This window comes from Dermacentor andersoni, chromosome 1, assembly GCF_023375885.2.
Source record: "Dermacentor andersoni chromosome 1, qqDerAnde1_hic_scaffold, whole genome shotgun sequence".
Classification (NCBI taxonomy): domain Eukaryota; kingdom Metazoa; phylum Arthropoda; class Arachnida; order Ixodida; family Ixodidae; genus Dermacentor; species Dermacentor andersoni.
Genome location: NC_092814.1, coordinates 30,713,054 through 30,719,385, shown reverse-complemented (window position 1 = coordinate 30,719,385; position 6,332 = coordinate 30,713,054). Strand labels below are relative to the sequence as shown.

Here is a 6,332-nt window from a genome sequence, read left to right as displayed (position 1 = left end):
TTTAACGCGGCGTGCCCGGTACTTCCAAACCACGAACGGCATGCGCGTTATCAGCATGACAGGGCATTCTCGACAGGAAAGTAACGAGCGCAGCATTTTCAAGAAAGGAAATGCGGGCAAGACAAATGACGATATTGTCGTGCGGCAAATAGACACCCCCAAAGGGTGTAAACTTTTTTTAGAGTGCAGGAAAGGGCAAAGGTACACACTTTGGGGTGCATATCTGCCACACAACTACACTCTAAGAAAAGTTTACACCCTTTGAGTCGTATCTTGCCACACAACGATAAACGTCATCTGTGTTCTTCGCATTTCCTTCTTTAACGCTGCGAGCCCGGTACTTCCCAGTAACGAACGGCATGCGCGTTATCAGCATGACATAGCTTTGTCGATAGGAAAGTATCGGGCTCGGCGTTTTGAAGAAAGGAAACGCAAGTAAGGCAAGTGACTATTATCGTTGTGTGGCAGATATACACTCCAAAGGGCGTAAGCTTCTTTTAAAGTGTATAATCGTCATCTGCCTTGCTTGCGTTTCCTTTCTTGAAAACGCCGCGCCTGCTACTTTCCTGTCGAGAATGCTGCGTCACACTGATAACGCGCATGCCGTTCGTTACTGGGAAGTACCGGGCTCGCAGCGTTAAAGACAGGAAATGCGGGCAAGACAGATGACGATTATCGTTGTGTGTCAAATGGGTGTAATTTTGCTTAAGAGTGTAAAGAAAGAAATTATACAAGAGGGGACACTCGGCGAGAATTGGGGACAGGAAATACGTCACGCTAGTATTAACGCCGACCGTTTGCTGCCGCGAGTACCGAAAAAAAGAGAATGTGAAACGAAGTTAACAGACATTGCCTCATTTTTTTTTATTGTTTCCCGGCAAAACTAAAAATATCTGCGCATAAATTAAATTATACTTTGCGTCTTACATTTTCTTCCGTTGCCTAGCGACAGGCGAATGACGCGCCAGATGCATGCGTCATACGTCAGACACGCCGCCGAAGCGAGCGAGACCGGCTGCGCATCTCAGCGGTGGCCTGTTCGGCGACCCGTCTGCCTGTTTTTCTATTTTTGGATTTAGCCTGGTTTGTTGGGCTCCCGGCGAATTCTTGCGTTCCTTCTGCACTTCGACACGGCACCACTGCACTATTGGACTACGGCAAGGTGAGAAATTTTGTTCGACAATCTGCGACACATTTCAAGCAATTACGGCACGGAACTTAGACTTGTGACGCAGTTAGCGAAAGACAGCTCGGCCGTCGTGGCACAGTTAAGCTGAATTAATTACTCGTGCTGGGAGATGTTTGCGACGCTTTCTATGAGCCCAACATTATTTTAACTTACTTCGGTAGTTTTTGGGCACGCTGGTCACACAGGGCGCTGTGACGCAGTTTCGTGTGCACTGAATCTTACTGGGACAAGTTCTGGCGCTTTCTCTGACGCCCAACATTGTTGAAAATTAATTTCGGTACTTTTTTCGTTACTTATGAGGCACGCTCGCCGCGCCTGGCCTTGTGACGCGGTTAGCGAAAAGCAGCTCGGCTGTGTGGCGCAGTTTTTTGCGTGTACTGATTCTTACTGGGACAAGTTCGTGACGCTTTCTCTGACCCCCAACATGATTGTAATTAATTTCGTGGCATTTTGGGATAATATTGAGGCACACTCGCCGCGCCTATCATGACGCAGCGAAAAGCATCTCGGCCATGGTGACAAAGTTAGTTTGGCATGTACTGAATCTTACTGCGACAAGCTTGTGACAATTTTTATGGCCCCGCAACAACCTAAACCTTCTTTCGGTACTCACGCTTGTCGAAAACGCAGTGAGCAATTTTCAAGAGTGACAACACCGGAGTGTGTCGCTTGCGCCGGCAGAACGCGCAAAAGATAACGTCAAGGAGCTCAAACACTAGGAACTGGTAACTCAAAAATTCTGTCTTCTGCACGACTCAAGACAGGCTTTGCATCCACGCATTTGTCTTGAGGGAGTAGAAGGAATTCTGCGAGCGTCCAGCATGGCCTGGTTGAGGGCCTGTGTTGTGGTCACCTCGTGCATTCGCAGCGTACTATCGCGTCGATTGTAGCCAAGTTATTTTGGGAACGCGCAGTAGCCCGTGTATTCATGCTTTTGTAATGCAGGAAATAAGTCCCGGGAAGAGGGGAATGCTTGGAAGTAGGATGTTTTCGTAGTATGGTATACGGTATTTGGGATGAGGCGGGTATTTATTACGCCATGTACGCAAAAGCGAACTGCTTTTGTTTGTAATGCCGCCCATTCACCACTTCCGCCTCTACACGCATTACTCGTATGTGTTAACACCAAAACGACAGATGCTTGTAATGAACTTTCTTTCAGCTGACGCCGTCCGGTGGAGCTTCGTACAGGAACTACTGCTGCTTACCTGGTGCCACAACGTTGCACAAATGCACAAAAAGCCCGCAACGAGCATTTATATAGAATAAAATAAACATTCCCTCATTTCACAAGGCGTCTTTATTAAATTGCACGTGGCACATATTCGATGGAGGCTTGTAAATATAGTTCGCAATCATTCTTACTTCATAATAAAATGATTTTGCAAGAAAAGCGCGCGCGGTTGAGCTGTAGAAGCAAAAAGAAAACGCGTCGATCAGCGCAGCCGGCGTAACGCGTACCAGTAGCGTTCAAAACGCGCGCGCCCAAAATCGAAACCCGTAGTGTGGTTCAGGTATCAACGCCGGTGGCTTGGTGCGCTGCAGTCAATTCGGCCGCTGGGCGCTATGGGAGTGTCCGCTCCTGTATAATTTCTTTCTCTACGCTCATACGCTCTAAAATAAGAGAAAACAACTGCGATTCAATAAAATTCAGACGGATCACGAAAAGCTGCATTGGGAAGGAAAGAAGCGAGTCGCTGCCACAACACGCCAGGTGCGTGCACGCAGCTCGTACGGCGCAGCTGCGTGGCCACCGGTCCGCGCGCAAAGGAGAGCCGGGACGCGCATCGCTCGGTCAACACGAGAGGAAGCGGTTTCTCTCGCGTTCAGGTCCACCGCGTGGCGGCGGTGCGGGGGGCTGCGCGGCTCTCGACAGCGCGCGGCAACGGCGTTCGCCGTGAACATTGGTAAACAGTCGGGTTAGTGAGTAACCGCATGCTATATACCACGGGGGTACAATTGGTGCGTTGTAGACAATGTTGGTACGTGGGGTTACTCGGCCAACGAGGTGGAGAGTTCCAAAACAGGCCCCTTACGGATGGAGGGAACAAGACAGAAAACGTCACCGCATTCAAACGCTCAAGCGTAATGCAGTAAAGTGAGCTGTATTTTATAGAAATTGTTACATAGAACACATGTACAATCCGACGAGGAAAAAGAAAAAAACTATCAGCGACGTGCTTAAAACGACCATAGCCGGTGACGACGCTTGTGCAGCAGTCCAACGCTGGCAACTGTTCGGTCTGATAAGTTGACGAAATCTTTCGCACTCAAATGAATGCACCAGAATCAGTTACAGAGATTAGGACGGTCGCGCTTTTGAAACAGGCTGACACGCTGCATTTACTCGTTGGATTAGTAGACTAGCCTCGCGAACACCGCTTAACCGATCTTTCGAATAATAGAGCGCCAATGCGAGTCGAAGGAAACAAGGCAAACGCGTCCAGCGGGCTGAAAGCATTGAAACGCGTCTAGGATGGGGTTTTACCCAACGCGGTGCGAAAAATGTATGGCGACAGAACACAACGCGTGGCATGCTGAGAAGTAACGCGTGCACAATCGACGCCACAAGACACGCTTCGACACGCCGTATATAGTAAGACGAAACCTGCAGACACACTTCGTATTTCGCTTCGCCGAAGCCACGGCACTTTCGTGTTGTCTTGTGCGGTGCCGTCCACGCGAGGAGTTGTGCTCTCTGGCCAACCACTGCCTTGTGCATCTTGTCTTTCGCCTCGTGTATCCGGACTTCCCCGTCGTCGCTGCTTGTTCGGGACCGCACTGAAATACATTATACGTGTACTGCATTTCTCATTCCGTACGCAACGCTGCAGAAATTCGCTTGACATTTATTCGTCTACGTGAGTGTCCAATAAAGCGGTGCGACGATTGTGTCGTTCGTAACGGTGCAACGAGACCTCAGCGAAGGCGGCCCGTCTAAAGGCACAGGAATATGACACGCAACGACACTCCCAAACAATGTACTTCTTATAATTAAAAGATTAATAACTAAAGAATAAAGAAAGGAGTCCATGCGATGGTGGACCAGAATGAATAGTAATTTCTCTCTTCTGGCTGGACATACGGGCCATCCGCGTTAGCTACACAAGGGCGTTGAGAACGGCGAGTTATCGCCGCGAGGGTATAGCGTGCAGAGTGCGCGGTTTCCGCCCTCGGCGCACGAGTCCCCTGATGGCGCGATGGCGTGAGCCCCGGGGCCCCACCCTGGGCCGCGCGCGCGCCTCAGTGAATGTCGAGGGCGCGTGCACTTCCGCCCGCGCAGAGAGTGACCGGCGTGGCTTTTGATGGAAGCCAGGACGACAGCCAGCGCCCTCGCGAAACCCATTGACCTCGATGCCGACAGACTCGAGGGCCACTTTGGCCGCGCACGCCCTGCCGCCACGAGGAGGCGCACTGAGCGCGAAGAACGCACGTAGAAGCACGGCGAAGCCTTTGTGAGGCGGCCGAAATAAAAAATAACTAAACAAACTATTAGGGTCACCCTGCAATTGATTAGCACTGCTCGCGCGCCACGTAGGTGTATATATTCGACGGTCACAAGCGCGCGTACAGTCTCCATCGCATTTGTATGGAACGCGCGTCCAATTAGCGGGCTTGCTGGGCCTCGAGGTACAGCTTCCTGAGCAGTAAAGAACAAACCAAGAACTGCATTTAGACGCGTACGATACAGGCAAGAGGCTCGCTGCGTGTCACAGTCGCTCGCAATATCAGGGTGGAGGTAATTTAGACGGCTTGGCTATTGAACTTGTTTCGGCGCTGAGAGACGTGAACGCATTGTCCGCGTGTACACGCGTCTGGCAGCGCTAAAACAAGTTAGCTCGCAAAGGTCGCCGCAACACACCAGGGCACGCGTATCGCATGCTTTAGACAGGTGCGGTCTGTGCATATACGCGGCGCGAGACCTTGCGAGACCCGCGCGCGCTATAGCTGCAATGCGCTCGGAGTCGTAAAAAAAAAAAAAAAAATGCTGGGTACCGCGTTTTGTGAAACTGTCTGCCTACTGATCGCCGAAACCAAGTTCCACGACACAAACAAGTAAAACAGGAGAACCCACTGTACGATGCACGCAGGACATCGACTGCGGAAGCGGCCTTCTCTGTCGAGTTTTGATGTTTTCGGTCCTAGACAGCCCGCGCGAACTGGAAACGCATAAATCGAGCCCGCAATGCAGGCCGAATTCAACTGTAGCCAACAAGCAATTCGCTAAGAAGTGAGAGCGAGAGAACTGGTGGACGAAACTGCATTCGTCAAATGGCCCCCAAAATTCGTTACAGCACTATAAATATGTGCAAGACGGGACAAATCGAGGTGAACGACGTCCTGAGCCTGTCGAACGCGTATACGTATATAATGTTACCCAATTGGCATAAACCAATTAGCAACCTAACTGCGTCACTCCTGCAATCGATACAACAGACTTGGGCGAAATGCCTGCTTATAGTAAGTATATATATTCCAATGTGGCTTCTTGAACCTCGCTCGTACCTGACGAACTCAAACACACCAGCTGGCGGGTCCCCACGAACACGTGCGACCATTCGCAACGCAGGTGGCTCTCTGAGTATGCGAACAACGAAAAACTGCGCAAAATACCATGCAGGCTCCCTCTGAGCCTGCATGGTATATGCTCCACAACAACAGTTACGAGTCTGCTGATCTGATTGTCGTTTACGGCTAAAATAAAGCTCCGCAAAGCCTGCCATGTCAGTTTATTGCATGCGCCACAGAAATTCAATGCACTCAGACTAACGCAATGAAAAAGAAGAAAGGAAAAGCTCGCCGGAAACTCTACCGGGTACATCTGCGATTTGATTGATTTCGAAAGCGAGTGAGGCCGAGTCGAGAAAGTTTACACACCGACAGATTCGGGTCAAAAAAGTCCCAGGTATGGCCCAGAGATCGAACGAATGGCTGCAGATGAAGCATATCCGTCGGACGCCGGCTTAAGAATTTCCCTCTCAGTCTCTCATTCTGGGCGAGGACGGACCCATTTGGCCAAATTTAGAGCTTCTAGCTGGAACCACGTTGTCCATAGACGACAAGCAACTCGGACGACGCTAATTTTTACTACCACACAGGCAGCATTGGTCAGACATATGTCCGACAGAAACCGCGCTAAACG

General features: G+C 50.4%; 1 long non-coding RNA gene across 1 annotated transcript; it reads left to right on the top strand.

The window, feature by feature from the left end:
- Positions 1–904: 904 nt before the first annotated feature.
- On the top strand, positions 905–2,482 carry LOC129380422 (uncharacterized). Its single transcript, XR_008608430.1, has 2 exons — positions 905–1,162; positions 2,352–2,482. It is a non-coding gene; the product is annotated as an uncharacterized lncRNA (long non-coding RNA).
- Positions 2,483–6,332: the final 3,850 nt, after the last annotated feature.